The sequence below is a fragment of the Streptopelia decaocto genome, assembly GCF_964273445.1.
Source record: "Streptopelia decaocto genome assembly, chromosome: 9".
NCBI lineage: Eukaryota > Metazoa > Chordata > Aves > Columbiformes > Columbidae > Streptopelia > Streptopelia decaocto.
In genome coordinates, this window is record NC_138664.1 from 280,103 (window position 1) to 296,994 (window position 16,892).

The window sequence follows — 16,892 nt, forward strand, 5'->3', positions numbered from 1 at the left end:
AAAAAGGGCAAGAAGGAGGACCCGGGTAATTATAGACCGGTCAGCCTCACCTCCATCCCTGGGAAAGTAATGAAACGGCTTGTCCTTGGTGCCATCTCAAGGCATATCAGGGATAAGAGGGTCATTAGGGGCAGTCAACATGGCTTCACCAAGGGGAAGTCGTGCTTGACCAACCTCATAGCCTTTTATGACGACACAACAAGATGGATGGATGATGGCAGAGCGGGGGACATGATCCACCTTGACTTGAGTGAGGCATTTGACACAGTCTGCACAGCATCCTCACAGCTGAACTGAGGGAGTGGGTCTGGATGAGCGGGGAGTGAGGTGACTGGGAACCCCTGAAGGGAAGAAGCCAGAGAGTCATGGTCAATGGGCAGAGTCCAGTTGAGGCCTGTATCCAGTGCAGAGCCTCAGGGGGCAGTGCTGGGGCCGGTATTATTCAAGTTATTCATCAGCGATTTGGACGAGGCAATAGAGTGACTGTCAGCAGGTTTGCTGGTGACACCGAGCTGGGAGGAGTGGTGACACTGGAAGCTGTGCTGCCATCAGAGACCTGGACAGGATGGAGAGCTGGGCAGGGAAACATCTAATGAAATAGAATAAGGGCAAGTGTAGAGTCTTGAATCTGGGCAGGAACAACCCCAGATGCCAGTATGAGTTGGGGAATGACCTATTAGAGAGCAGCGTAGGGGAAAGGGACCTGGGGGTCCTGGGACAGCAGGGTGACCATGAGCCAGCACTGGGCCCTTGTGGCCAGGAAGCCAATGGGACCTGGGGTGGGTTAGAAGGGGGTGGTCAGTAGGTCCGAGAGGTTCTCCTGCCCCTCTGCTCTGCCCTGGGGAGACCACACCTGGAATATTGTGTCCAGTTGTGGCCCCTCAGTTCCAGCAGGACAGGGAACTGCTGGAGAGAGTCCAGCGCAGCCACCAAGATGCTGCAGGGAGTGGAGCATCTCCCGTGTGAGGAAAGGCTGAGGGAGCTGGGGCTCTGGAGCTGGACAAGAGGACACTGAGGGGGGACTCATTCATGTTTACAGATATATAAAGGGGGAGTGTCAGGAGGATGGAGCCAGGCTCTTCTGGTGACAACCAGTGACAGGACAAGGGGCAATGGGTGCAAACTGGAACACAAGAGGTTCCACTTAAATTTGAGAAGAACCTTCTTCCCGGTGAGGGTGTCAGAGCCTGGCCCAGGCTGCCCAGGGGGTTGTGGAGTCTCCTTCTCTGCAGACATTCCAACCCCCTGGACACCTTCCTGTGTAACCTCATCTGGGTGTTCCTGCTCCATGGGGGGATTGCACTGGATGAGCTTTCCAGGGCCCTTCAACCCCTGACATTCTGGGATTCTGTGAAATCATGAACTTGTCTGATAGGTTTCAAATATATTTGGATAAAAAATAAAACGAGCATGAATTATAAATATAGAAGATATATGTTTATATTTTAGTCACATCATTTTACAGCCTTTATATCATATTGCTGTAGTTTTCTTTATCATAGATATCTATTTTGCCAATTCAATGTATTTTTTATTTTATAAGTAAGCTTAGTCAACACGATTACAGGAGAATGCGTGATAGCCTCAAGTATGACCTTATGCTTAGTTTTGTTTCTGTTGTCTTCTAGCTTCCTTTTCCCAAAATTCAGACTTGTTAAAGTAATGCTCTCTAGAGGCAGAATTGCTTCCTAACGTGCAGTTTATAAGTGAGCTATATTTTTACTGCTCTGAGCTAACAGAAAAGCGCGATTCCCCTAGAGGTTGTTCCAAACAACTTTGTAAGAAAACAGACAGCAATATTTCAGGAAACAGATTATCCCTGACAAATACACGCAGCTGTCCAACAGCGCAACCTCCGCAGACCCCGTGCATGCCACAGGGGTTTTTTTTGGACTCTCTAATCTTCTTACTCTTACAGAATCCAGTTTTGTATTCCATTAGTATGCTTGTGTATATTCCGATAGAGTATAAAGATGCTGCTTGACCTACTTACTGAGAATCTGGTTTTACATGCCATTAGTGGGCATGTTTTTTCACAGTAATAGACTTTTAAAAACACGGTGCGACCCATTTATTCTGCTTCATCAGTAACTCCCTAGAAATTGTGCGTCTCTCCATGTGTGTATATATATCATTTTTCATTGTTTGACAAAATATGAGAAAACCGTCCAATGCTGAACAAGAGTTCTGTGCTATTTGAACTGCTTAGACACTAATATGATACTTATTCTGTGTAAAATAATTCATGACACTTGAAGGCATTTGCAATAGAAGAGAATGTAGACAAAGCAACTTGTACTTAGAGGGGGATTAATATTGCAATGTAATCTGACCTATTTTTTAAAGGAACGCTCCTTATTTTACTGATTTATGATTCTCCGTTGAACTCACACCTTACTTGATTTGGTTTTCTCTGAGATATTGCTCACGATGTTGAATCAGAAAGAATTCTTATAAATGCAGAAAGCAAAAGCATGGGTTTTTTTTTCTTCCTTAGTGCAATTCCTGGCTATTGCGAAGGAACACGTTTGGTTTGTTTGGAACCTGCCGTCTGTCCGTGTCATTTGATCTGCTTTGTTCTCCATGCCACCCCTGATTTTATAGGCTTCTGTCAAAATTCTCCGTCAGTCTTAAAGACTGAGGAGGCCTCATTGATTCTAATACAAAACTGCTTAATAGCTTTGCTCATCTTTGTCAGCCCTCTTTGTACGTTCTATTGTTCTGTTTTATTCTTTTTGAGGACAGGGAGACCAAAAATTGCTGGTGTTTAAGATGAGTCCACTATGAACTGCATAATAGTGTGGTCTTTTTGTCTTTTTTAATGCTGCCTTGTATTCAAGTTACATTTTCGACTGCCATGAGCAGTAATCTGGAGGCTTCATGAAATCAACTGTTCCAACCGGAGATCAGTAACCCAAGTGAAGGAACTCTGAGCTGAGAGCTTATAAAATATACTTTGGATCACGGAATGTTATTTAAATTTAGCCTGATCTTATCATGGCGGGTACTTTGGCAGATTTTAGTTCCTCTGCCCCATACATTTTCAAAGATATACAATGTCTTATGGTATAGGGCCACCCTTGGAGTGTACCCGGTGGATTTAGATGATCTGTTAAGAGGTTCTCCTGCTTTCAGGCATACCCCAGAGTGTTTTACATCCTGAGTTGGAAGCACATTTTAGTGTCTTTATAATATCCCTCTCTTTGTATTACCCGTGCTGGTGAGGAGACTGTATGAGGTAGGAGACTTGAAAACGTAAGGTTATCCCTTGGGTTCTCCTGCGCTTGTGAGACAGTTCCCCAGGGCGCCGTGTCCCCTGGGCTGCGCGGCGGCCGGGTCCTGCCGGAGCTGCTCCTCGCCCGGCTGTTCCGCAGCCACGCCGCGCGGCGCCGGAGCCACACGGGATCCAGACGGGTGTGCTGGGGCCAGGGGTAGACGGGCACAGCACGGGAGAGGAGGAAGACCGACCCACTGAAAGGATTTATAGAGCTGTCTGAACACTGGTACGGGAGGTATTGTAGTCCTCTGGGAGTGTTAATGTGTCATTGGTGTGAAGTTAATCCACTGAATTAATTGTGTTTAATTTGGGGCTTTTACATCATACTTCTGAAGCAGAAGTGATTGCGTGGAGAAATTGCACAAAAGTGTATGAGCAGATTGCTTTCTTGTACCTTGTCAGCACATAAATGCTTCCCCTTCTATTGTATTATAGGAGTTTATTTAGTTATTTTAAACATTATACCTAGATTCATTAATTGCAGTATTGGAGTTCTTAGAGTAGCAGGAAAAGTTGTTCTGTCAAGAGACTGGCACTGTAAGGTCAGTGTTGTTGCTAATTCCTGACGCGTAGTTAATGTATGTGATCGCAGTTAACCACCGCACCCTACTAGGTGATTTCTGCTGCAGAAAATGTGATTACAGAATGTTTTAAAGCCACAAAATGTTTATAGATCTCAACATTGCTTATCAGAAAAACGTCTGTTCAGCTGTGAGAATAACCGTGTGTAGGTTTCGGCAGAACAGTTGATCAAGATTTCAGTTCTTCACTTAGATCATGAATATTTGTGGATTTTCATTGGCTATTTTTAATGATTCATTGGGCCCAATTTGCACTGACATAACTCCATTTAGTGTCATAAAAAATTAGTTATAGCTTTCATAATATTAATGAAGAAATATGATTGCATTTTATTTAAAAATAACAGTTGATCTTTAAAGAATTTTCAGACAAATGTTTTTAAATTTGCATAAAGGATTAATTGAGAGTTTAATTCTTACCATTTACCATTTGTATTGGTGATTAAAGCAGCAAGTATCCAACTGTCTCCTGGGATTATATCTTTTGAGTAAGAGAAATAAAAATGAATTACATGATCCTGCCATAATTTGCAATTGTGGGAATAAGCTGTTGCATTGGATGATCAAAATAAATGATTGTAGAGAGAGGAGACAACTATCAGAAAAGCTGACACGGAAGGAGGCACGGCAATGAGTCAGATCCTGCAAGGCTTCAATGGAGGGACAAACCAGTGGGACACTTGCCCAGCTGTTTGTGTTACTTTTGCTGGTTTATGGGTTGCTTAGTAAATAATGAGAAGTAAGGAGTCCTGCCCTGCTCTGGGTGCCCTTCGTGCACCTCCCGTCACGTCGGCACCTGGTCGGTCTGCAGGACTGATCCTCCTCGAACAGCGGATCTGCTGTACTCACACCGGTGCTGGAGTTACTAACCTTATTGAACACACCATAACAGTTTTCAGAGATGTTATCGTTTCAATGTTTATTTTGTTTCTAATCTTGACTAAAGGTGATTCTGTATATCTCTGCAGCACAAATCAATTAAAATTATATAATATCAGATTATATCTATTATATTAAAGTTGTATAGATTACAACCCTTTGCTTAACTTAATCTTAGTTCAAGACTCCAGCATTTTGCGTTTTTAGTCAGTAAAGCCAATAGATCTTTTTCCTTAGAACAAATATACCGTATAATCTAAAAGCTTCTTAGGTGCTTAGAATGTTAATGACAGTCCCTTGAAATTAATGCTTCATTGCAGACAGAGTATTAAGCATTCATATTTATATAACTGTGATACTGTCTTTTCTGAAGGAAGAAGCTGATGTTAGAGATTTTGTCTGGAAAGAATAATTCCTATTAACCTCTTTTGAGCTGCATTCACCTTTGTTGATTTTTTTCTCTGATAATTTGTGAGAGGGAACTGCCGCAGCCCGTCCCAGTAAATGCCGCAGGCGCCGTCAGCCCTGGGACACAGAACAGTGTTACATGGACATCTGCAACTGGTGCAACTCAGTAATGCAGTTTTGGTTTGTAGCTGAGATGAACTCATCTACTACTTTAGTTGGTCTCGTTAGATCCCATGATCTCTCCATTTAAATAGTAAACCTTTGTTTACGTAACTTCTCGAGCACGTGGCCGGTGCTCGTGACGTTCCTCCGTTTGGGAGCAGTCGGTTACAGAGCTGCTGGGATCCGTTGCTGTCACCTGGTTTAGACCAAGCTGCTGTAGTGGCTGAATCCGGTCTCTTGGGAGTGAGGAACGGGGGCATTGCAGAAATTAGAACTGGCTGAAGGTGGCACGTGTCAAGTATAGCATGCTAGCACAGTTCTGTGACTGGGATCTGTCACTTGCACCAACAACAGTGATGGCCTTTTGTATCTTATTTCATTGTTTGCTCCAGATAGAGAGTGGTGTAAAAGGTCTCGATGACATCCTTTACGATCTCCTCCGTCTGTGAGTGCGCTGAACCAGCACTGCTCTCCATCTGGCCCTGGGTGCTGTCATACGGTCGGTTCAGTGAAACCTATGTTGTTTTCTTTGGAAGAGTCTCAAACAGAAACTCGGTGAACACAACCAAGTGAAATGTTTAAGCATACTGCTGCTGTTTTAATACACTGTATTCCTAATTTTACTTCTGAGGATTTAGATTTTAATAATTCCGAGTCAAATCCAGAATATAAATTGAGCGGTGGTTTTGTTGTTGTTGTTTGGGGGTTTTTTGTTTGTTTTTCTCGTTAATATCCTACAAACAGACACGGGTCATGTTTTATTCGTGTGTCTGAGCAGCTGCACAGGGACTGGGGCTGTCAGTCAGCCGTCTGAGCAATAGTGGAGATGATGTGTTCTATGGCAAGGTTAGAAAACAGCTCACTTTAAGATCTAAGAGCTGGTTTTTAATTTAAAATGGTTTCTCTGCAGACAATTGTGTTTTGTCCAGGAGAGAACTTACCCTAGAAGTAACAGAAAACCTTGGGGTCATTTATTCAGCAGGAATTCTGTGTGTGATTCTAGCCTGTCTCTTTATTTGTCCTTTTTCCGTGTTATTTCTGGGTGTATTTCCACTGGAACATCAGATGACTGGTAACTCTGGAAGCTCACGTAACATTCAAGTTAATGCCAAATGTTTATGTAAGTCCTTCGAGTGAAATTGGGAAATGGGAAAATCACTTTGAAAAATATATCTGAAGAGCTGTTACATGCAAAAATTGTGAGAGTGTCCTTATTTTGCTCCTCATTGGTAAGTGGATGCTGGTGCTTCTGTGCTCTGTGTAAATGTTTAGAGAGGCTGACTGTCATGTTTATTAAATTTGTGGAAAGTCTAGCACAACAAAGCCTCACACGTGTTGACTGCAGGCGCTGTTTCTGTGAACAGGAGTAGCAGGGCTGTGGTGGTGGCAGCAGACGGTGCTACGACGTGCAGTGTTTCAGGCAGGTTTTTCTTAGCCCATGAGCATATGTTCAGCGTTGGGAAGACACGCTGCGTTGCTGTTGGCTGTGGTTGTGCAAGTCTCTGTGCTGACACGTCTTTTGGAGCGGGCGTGAGAGCAGCAGGAGAATGTGCTCTACCCGGGGCTCCGATGGAATGCAGTTCCTGAGGCAGAGCTGCTCTTTGAGCTCTGCGCACGGCTGTTGAGCTTATTGCTGAAGGAACAGATCACCTAGAGGCAATTTGGTAATTTTTGTTGCAAGCCTTGAACAGAGGTTCTGCATAAATAGCACAAATCGCACTTAAATGAAACCCAGAATTGGCATCACTGGTTTCTCTTCCGCTGGGCTCCGACCTGCAAGGCTCCACACACCTGCCATCGTTTGGAAGAGCAGCGTTAGGATGAATGATGGTATTTCAGAGTATCATAGACATTGTGTATGGTATTTCATTCAAATGATCCGTTTGACAAATTCTGAATATGCCCGTGTTCTGGCAAGCAAATATGATTTGTGCATTATCTCATAGACAGTGATGCAATTTTTATATGGCAAAAGAGGCAATAAAGCAATTGAGCAAGGAATCCCTTAACTGTGGAGTTCTGTAGGTAATGGATTTGGATATGGCTCACACAGATGAAATCTCCACACCTTTGTGTGTCTGCAGAGAAACAGGTCTTTTAAGAAGGCTCAGAACTCACCTTTATGTTGGCTGTGTCTGTGCAGGTGTTAGCGTCAAACCCAATGAACGGCCTCCTCATCAGCACGTAAGGCTTGGTTTATCAGAAATATTTACCTGCATTCCTCCCTCTGCACCCTGGAACAGGCTTTGAAGAGGACTTGGGCTTAACAGGCTCCAGAATATTAAGGCCACCTCATCTGTTTCTGTAGATAATTATGGTGAATTTTGCAATTTTATTTTTCATGTCTTTCCAGGAAGTACTTGAAGTCTGCACACATTTCATATTTTGAAATGCACATTGATTAGGTGAAGTGCTGTATGTGTAGGTGAAGTGCTGTATGTATAGGTGAAGGGAAGTTCAAATGAAGACATATTTTGGAGAAAAAAAAAAAGGAGGAAAAGCAAACTGCCTCTGGTGTGTATATATATATATTTATACATATATATATACACTTTCAGGGTATATCCTGTACTGAAGTAGAGTTATGTATCATCCTCTCTATATTTCAACTCTTGTTTATTTATATCAACAAATTTGGATGCTCTAAAACTTGTTTATTTTTGTAAGAGCCAATCAGCGTGCAGGAGAACTAAACCACACAGCTGCATAATGGGAGTTGCAACTCTGGGAGCCATATAATGAAGACAAATGGCTTGTTAAATCTTGTTATCAGATGATGTAAAAATAGCTTTTTATGACAGCGATGGCTTTGCTGTGCAGTTTGTAGAAATCCGTGTACCATGCATCTGATTAATTGTGAAAAATAAGACTGAGGGAAAGGGGGGGGGGGGTGCTGTGTAGTCTGGGTCTCGTCCAAGCAGGTGCCTTAACCTGGTACTGACATCCTGTTCTGTGTGGACAGACTTCAAGGCTGAGAGAATATCACATGGCAGCGAATTTCTCCAGTTGTAGTGAGCCTGATCAAGAATCTGTTCTATTACTGTGATTTTGAGAACACGTAATATAATCTCTCAGGCCGAATATTTGCAGGATTGGTTGGCTTATAAATCAGACGATGAAAAGGCCAAGCAGACGGGCAGTCCTAAACTTCTGATCCCTCGGCTTCCCTGTGGGATCTGATTAGAAAGCAGATTTGTTGTTGATATCGTTGATAATAGGTGCCTGCATCCAAATGAATCCAGCTTCCATTTGTCTCGACTGGGAGGTGCGTGGCTGGGGACTGTTTCTACTGGAAGCCAGCTGGGGGGTTTTAGGTGTGGCGGTGTTGTTGTTGTTTGTTTGTGTTTTTTGATGGGGTGTGTGTGTGTTTTCAGTTGGAAAACGCACAATAAAACTCTTAGCCTATATTTCCATTGTTCTTGACACCTGACAATCACTGTAACGAAAACTCTCATAAGGCACAAGGTGGCTGATCTTGATGTGTTCCTGACCCACTGTTTAAACACGGAGAATCACAAATCTTGATTTTCCGATTGATGCAGTTCCAAACTCCTTCTGAAAACGCATGTTCTCTTATCACAGCACACTGAGGCTGTTTATTGTCACCGCAGTGAGTGACAAGTTGTCTGTACAGTAAGTGGCTGGAGCTGTTTTGTCAGTGCATAAAACAGAGTACTGTATCAGAAAGCAAGGGGAGACTGAGTCAGACGGTGTGAGCGTGTCCTTCATCCGTCCTCAGGCTGAGCAGTGGGGCAATCGCACCAATGAATGGTAGTGACAGCAGAATGCGTTATCGTGCAGCACCATAAAAAACCAAATCCAAGCACTTCCTGTGAATGTTTTTCACTTACATGTCGGAAGATAGTTTGCTTTTTGCAGGGATTTTGTGTCTCAACACAACCTAATATTTTCTGGATATTATTTTTGTCACTAGAACTGCAGGTAATCTCATCAATGATGTCCAACTCCACCTTCTATGCAATGTTACCTTGTGCATAGCTGCACAGTATTTCTGCTGCTGCAGAAGTGTGACCTAATTTTCCAGCAATAGGACCTGGCTGAGGATAGGAGGGTAAGGTCATGCCTGCACATTCACTTTAAGTGGTCTTAGAGTTCAGAACAGGGAAGAATGGGGACTGTAAGTGGTGGGGTGTCTAGAACAGTCAGCAATTTGTCTGTGATCCTGCGGACAGGAGAGAGCAGTTCGTGATGACAGGGATCATAATTCTGTTTCAGAGAGTTTGAATGAGAGAGTGAGTTTCTTATGTGCCCCAAAACTCAGTGCCAGGTTCTGACCCACCTTTTTGGATCAGTTGTTCTCGATAAATGACTGTCTGCCTCTCTTAGAGCTCCACTCTGCAGGGGTTGCCTCTACAGAAGTGCTAAGAGCATTGAGGAGTCATCCTGCTCCGTGTGGTCTTGATTGAACACCGTTCACTGTGTGAAAGGTGACAGTCTTCATATTTTGCATCTTACCTGCATCATCTTTCCCTCTCCCACTAGATGAACAAATCGTCTGTCATTCTGATTTACAAAATTTGCCTTAATTCCATAAATGTTTAGTTTCTTTCCTTGGGAAATGTTTATCTTGGTGGATGTTTTTCTTGGAGCTCAAAGGCAAACAAATGAAACAGACACGAAAAAGGCTGCTTGGGAAAGATTCAGTGGTGCATTCCCAGCAGCAGGTAGGCCCCGTGTGTGTAAATAAGTCTGTCTGCGCGGTCTGTCCCTCCCCAGGCGGGACGGCAGCGCCCGGCCGGCCCTCACTGGGCCGCTCGAGCGCTGGGCGTCGGAGCACGGGCTGCTCGCGCTGCTCTGGGCTCGGCTCAGCCTCCCAGCGCTGGGCAGACCTGTGTACGTTCCTCGGCTGGTGGGCTTGTTTTTGAGCTGAACTTGATTGCGACTTGTAATCTTCACACATAGGTGTTGTTTCCTTTTCATGTTTACTTGCTGCAGGCGTAAAAATTCTGAAATTAGTGTCTTGGTTCCGAATATGTTTGCTTTGTGTATGCATGTTTTTCAGTGGAATCTGTTGTGCAAAATGTGAATTCAGAACATAACGGCGTAATAGAACTTCATATATGCCTGCTCTATACTTGCAGATGCAAAGTCTGTGAGCTGGTGTCCCCGTCAGCAGGAGCCGTGTCAGCGGTTGTGCGGCGGCCGTGGAGGCGTCTCCGCTGCGGCCGGGCCGCGGCTGCGCTCCGGAGATCACACGCAGCTGCTCCTGAGACTGACACTCTGTATGGACTCAGTTATAGTTCTATGTGTACGTGAAGTGCTTTTGTGCAGCTGAGCCAGAATCTGAAACCCTTGTGAAAACATGGGAGTGCTGTGGCGATGCGATTAAAGGAAGCTGATGCATGACCTAATAGCAGCTTAGCTACTGAGAGATGATGAACCGTTTCTTTACTAAGCTAAAATCCAACAAAAGAGAACTTCATGGCTAGAGGCTATAGTGGTTAATGTGTGGTTTAGGTGTTTTCTAAACAGTCTGGAAGTGTGTCTATTGCTGAATGTTCTGAAAGGGTCAGGGAAATTAAAACATGGTTTTCTATAGTAATGTTAATGTGTATTTACTGAAGAAACAAAATCACCCTACATTTAGACCATCTGTCATTTTATATCTAATTTGAGGAAGAGATTTTCTTCTGCCTCTGAAAGGTGCTCCTACTAATAACTGGAAATGTCAGTGCTTTTCCACCCCGACGAAATGCAACACAAGTTACTCAGTTGAACGTTACAGGATAGTAGAGATTCTGTTTTCTTTGAATTAGTATTATTAGAATCAGATACCATACTTAGCAAATATCTATTTCTATATGGATACGTGCTACATATTAAAAATTATAAAAATAAGTAGAATTATTAAATGTCCATCATGGCATTGGGGGCAGGGGTGGTGGTTTTTTGGACTTTTTTCATGTGTTTCTTATAATTTGTTGTATTTCTTTTTGGTTTCCTGAAATGTTCGCACTGATTCCCTTTTTATCTGAGCTTGGTTTTCTAAATGTTGTTCCGTGTGCACGTGGTGGGGTCGTGATGCCCCACGGCGGGGAGGCGGGCGGAGCGGGCGCAGTTCCGTGCTCTGGGGTCAGACGCTGGCTCCACGGGAGCCGGTGCTGCAGCTCTGCCGCTGGAGCGCTCGCCGGCGCTGGCCCGGTTCCGCACTCTGGTGTCAGAGCTGGCTCCACGGGAGCCAGTGCTGCAGCTCTGCCGCTGGAGTGCTCGCCGGCGCTGGCCCGGTTCCACGCTCTGGTATCGGACGCTGGTTCCATGGGAGCCGGTGCAGCTCTGCCGCTGGAGCGCTCGCCGGCGCGGGCCTGGTTCCACGCTCTGGTGTCGGAGCTGGCTCCATGGGAGCCGGTGCAGCTCTGCTGCCGGAGCGCTCGCCGGCGCGGGCCTGGTTCCACGCTCTGGTGTCGGAGCTGGCTCCACGGATGCCGGTGCTGCGGCTCTGCTGCCGGAGCGCTCGCCGGCGCGGGCCCGGTTCCACGCTCTGGTATCGGACGCTGGTTCCACGGGAGCCGGTGCAGCTCTGCCGCTGGAGCGCTCGCCGGCGCGGGCCGCAGGCTGCACGGGCAGCTCCGCGTGCGCGAGGGAACCCCCGGTGACCCTCGTCCTGCTGAAGTGAGATCCGTGACGTCTGCACTTTGGGTGTTAATTTCACGTGATCGGTAGGAACACTTCTCCATGTTTTCCTGATTCTCGATAGTAGGTTTGTGAAGAGGAGATATAATATGTACACACATTTACTTTAGATTACTAACTTTCAAAGGAAGAATGCTTCTTTATGGAGATGGAGAGCTCCTTGAGGGATATTCTTGAGCATGTTTTGAAACAGTATCCCAATTAATTATTCTGAACTATTGTTTAGAAAAAGTTGAGGTGTAGTCAAGACTTAAAAGCCAACTATATACTAAATACTGCGGAGTCTTTGGATATATTCAATGAATGTGTTCTGTGTAGTAGCCTTGCTGACAAACTTCAAATTGAGCTTTCTTCTGTTCTTGGTCTCTTTTCTTTCTCAAGTACTTGGATTGACACTTACTTAGATTTTATTTCTTCTCCAAGCTTTCCATCTAAAAGAACTGCACCAGGGCACTGTGTTATCCATGCATCCTTCTTAAAATGGACCCGGTCCACTTTGTCTGTGTAAAGACCTACATGTTATATTTCAAATATTTTGTGAGAAAAGCCAGACTAAAATAGGAGTTGTGTCGGTTTTTCAAGTGTAGAAGTTTCCTTCTTTGACAGTTAAAGGTTAAGTTCAAGTTCAAATACATCTTTTTAAACACGTGTTTTGTGCTGTGTGGCTCTTGCCAGCTGTCAGAATAACCTTGACAGAGTGTAGATACTGGCTTTTGCTTCTTTTCATGCATATTTATTCTGCTATCCTAGGACCATCCAATGGGAATTAATTACTTCAGCAATGATTGAAGAAATCTCATTTTTAATCTAAGCTATTTTCTGTGAAGTTGAATTCATAACATAAAAGCAGCTCCTGGCTAATAACTTAAACATGAAATATCTTTAATGAAAAGGAATTGCCTCGAATCCGCACCGTCCAGCAGACATGCCTTTCTCTCCAGCAGCCATAGCAAATCTTTACCATATCATGTTTAATACCTCCTCTCCTTTAATTACTGGGCAAATTCAAGATTAGTAATAGAAATTGTCTTGAATGAACTAAAGGGCTTTTAGAGATGCAGGGGAGGCTGGTTTCCAGCCAGCGCTCTCACATTATGAAAGAAGAGCTCAGGCTGGTAAGACTCGCAGTCTGCGTTTTTGCGGTTTGAACACAGGTACAACTGTATCCGATAGCAATACGGTTGTGCGTGTGGACTTACAGAAATGTTCATACTGGTGTTTCCAGATGACCCTCAGTTCTCTGCCTCTGTATGTTTCTGAATCCTTTTTAGCAACACCATACTTAGAGTTCACAACTGGTGTGGTCACTGCCAGGGAAGAGAAACCCTCATGTCCTTGAGTTCAGGGTGAGTAACTGCGGCCCGTAACCTGCAGGGGTGGCTGAGCTGCCATGGGCAGGCCTGGCTCTGCTCCGCGTCCTGGCGCAGAGTCACCGGGGACGGTAGAACCTGCTTCTGCTCCCTGTCCCTTTCTCATTCTAGTGACTTCTCTATTTTGATAATACCTTTGCAGTAAAAATATCTACTTCTGGTTACGTTTTTACAGGTAGTAGTTGGCACATGGGAAGTGTATCTGTACCAGATATGCTATAAAACTTGTTCTGCTAAAACACAAATGTAAGCAGATAACTTTCTTCCCTACTTTTTCTAGAGGATTTCCTAGATCTTTAGAAGATTTTCTTTTTAAAGGAAATATTAAATGTATAGGTAAAGAACCATTATGAAATATTCTCCAGTGATGACATTTGAATTGTGAATTAATGATTTGTTTGCCTCTGAATATTGGTACTGTTGCTACAGTGAAAATGGATTTACCACTCTTACTGATATCTCCCTCTGGAAATTTCAAGGAGTCAGATTATTTGTGGGCTTCTTTTTTTCACTTAGTGCCTCCAGCTACCAGGGGCAGGTTTGCTTGACCAGTCAGTTCAAGTGTCCCTGCTTGGTCCAGTAAAATGATTGAAGTGTATCAAACAGTGAACACCCATAGTTCTCGGCAGAGGTAGTGACATACCCCACGTTGGTACTTGATAGAAATCCAACAAATTTTGTTCTTATCATGAGATCTCAAAATGTGTCTCTAACTTTATTCCTCCTGCTGGACCTCCTTCCCAATACAGGTTGAAGAGTTTCGTGTTTCTTTCCTGTGGTTTGTCACAGTCACCTTGGTATATAGATACCTGCTAATTATCCTGTTTCAGCCAGTTGTCTAAATAATTTACTGTGTCAAAGCCTCAAAGGACTCACTGTCTGACAGGTCTGATTTAGAATAGCACAGACTTTGTTGTGGAGAAAGGCCCTTTGCTTTCAGTTCTGCCCTTCTCCGTTTTATTGCAACATACCTTGTTTTGGGTTTGGGGTGTCGTCTTTTCAGTGATACTTTATTTGATACTGTTATCCAGATGCAAATTGCTGTTGTAAATAATATCGTCCAAGATTTCCTCCTCTGTTCGGCAGGTTCTGTTTTCTAATGTGCTCGCAGATCTCAGTCTCTAAGTATTCTAGTTAATTGCGTTTGCTAATAGAACCGATGTGCGAGGTGCTGAATTTTAAACCTGTTGTGTGTTTCAATAGGCTGGCTCTAGCCCTGGTGTTCAGCCAGACGGGGCTCTTCTACTCAGCACCAGCCTCCGTAGCCAACTTGGAGCATTACATGAGATTTAACTCCTCACAGTTTATTTAGCCAACCAGTCTAAATAACAGCACTTACCAAAATTGCAGGCTTTCATAAGCACTTTTTAAATAGAAAAGAGATTCAATTAATGCAGTAGATTTTGTATGTAAGCTTTCCTTGTCTGTGTGATAGTGAAGGGCATGTACTCAGAGTTACACACTCGTCTCCATCCAATACAAATGCAGTAAGCAAGTGTTAAATGTAAACTATTCCTGGCTGCCACTTTCTTCTGCTGTGGAACTTCTCCCTGATCAGAAATGAAGTTCTCTGCAGCAGAGGGAAGATGGGCTGCAATTATATGGGCTATTGAACATTCTAGAGCATATTTGATACACGTTCACTGCTGCCGCTGGCTCCAGCGCGCTCCAGCGGCTCCTGCAGTGTCCTCCCCGACGTCCAGCTGAGCAGGGCAGAACGAGGATTTGACCTGATTTCACGGCGGTCGCTGTGCTGGGGAAGCTCAGTCTGGACATGAGTTTCTCACAAGTTACACAGAAAAGAGGAAAGCATTTTAAGGGCATATTGATTTAATATTGTCACCTAGCAAAGTAGCATGTTGCAACATTGATGCATCATTAGACACAAATTGCTCTTGTTTCTCAAGCTCCTCAAGAGAATATCCTGTCTACTTAATACTGTTGTGTCTTGGATATACATTATCCAGGGAAATAACCTGTGCAGACTCTTTAGGTTGAACTTGTGTGTAATGGCCTTCAGGTTGGGAATATGTTTTTGATTTTTTTTTGTACTGGAGGGTAATGAAATGCAGAACTTGTGTATGCAGCCTGACCTTGGCACCTCCGCTGGAACCACAACCAGTGGAAGCGACTCTGCACTAGACTAGAACACGGCACCAGTGCAGACCCATCGCTGCTCCGTGTGCGCGGGGCCGCGGTCCAGGCCGTGTCCCTCCTGCCCTAGACTAGAACACGGCACCAGTGCAGACCCATCGCCGCTCCGTGTGCGGGGCCGCGGTCCAGGCCGTGTCCCTCCTGCCCTAGACTAGGACATGACACCAATGCAGACCCATCGCCGCTCCGTGTGCGGGGCCGCGGTCCAGGCCGTGTCCCTCCTGCCCTAGACTAGGACATGACACCAATGCAGACCCATCGCTGCTCCGTGTGCGGGGCCGCGGTCCAGGCCGTGTCCCTCCTGCCCTAGACTAGGACATGACACCAATGCAGACCCATCGCCGCTCCGTGTGCGGGGCCGCGGTCCAGGCCGTGTCCCTCCTGCCCTAGACTAGAACACGGCACCAATGCAGACCCATCGCCGCTCCGTGTGCGGGGCCGCGGTCCAGGCCGTGTCCCTCCTGCCCTAGACTAGGACATGACACCAATGCAGACCCATCGCCGCTCCGTGTGCGGGGCCGCGGTCCAGGCCGTGTCCCTCCTGCCCTAGACTAGAACACGGCACCAATGCAGACCCATCGCCGCTCCGTGTGCGGGGCCGCGGTCCAGGCCGTGTCCCTCCTGCCCTAGACTAGGACACGGCACCAGTGCAGACCCATCGCCGCTCCGTGTGCGCGGGGCCGCGGTCCAGGCCGTGTCCCCGGTCCTGCTGGGATCGGGAGCGCAGGCGGGGCCGGCTGCCCGTCAGCCCTCGCCCACATCCGCCTTCTCTCCGCTCCAGCTTTTCTCCTGAGTGTCCCTCATGCCATCGGAAAACACAGTGAAGGTGACTGTATAAAGAGATATGCACTGACTGGTTATGTCACAAAGGAGGTTATTTCCCTCCTTATCTCTGTAAAACATCCCAGTGCTCGCGCTGTTTTACCCTTCACCTGTACCATGGTTGTCTCTTCCGCCATCCCTGCGGGACTCCTCTCCCTTCCTCGTTGTCTTCCAGGGTCTTCGACCTCGAGAGCAGTGCTCACAGCTGGGAGTTCAGAGCACCCGTACTGTGTCACTTCAGTTGTCCGAGCAAGGCAAGGTCATGGCTTGTGTTTCCATTTATTTTTTTAATATATATTTCAAATATTAACATTTTGGTCACTTAAGAATTTAAAAACATAACAGTGCAGCTATTCTGTGTATCCAGTTTACTTGTGCTCAGTGCCTTTTATGTGTGACGGCTGCGTAATGCGTATAATCTCTGTGGTTTTTAGAGATGAAGCCCTGCCATGCATTGTAAATGAAAACCCAGCTAGCAGGCACTGAGCACGTACAGCGCTGTCTGTACTCGGGGAAATCTAGGAGGCCGTTATCTAGAGGAGGGGAGCATGTTCAACGTGCTGTCATTTTCCATCAGTGTTCTACTGG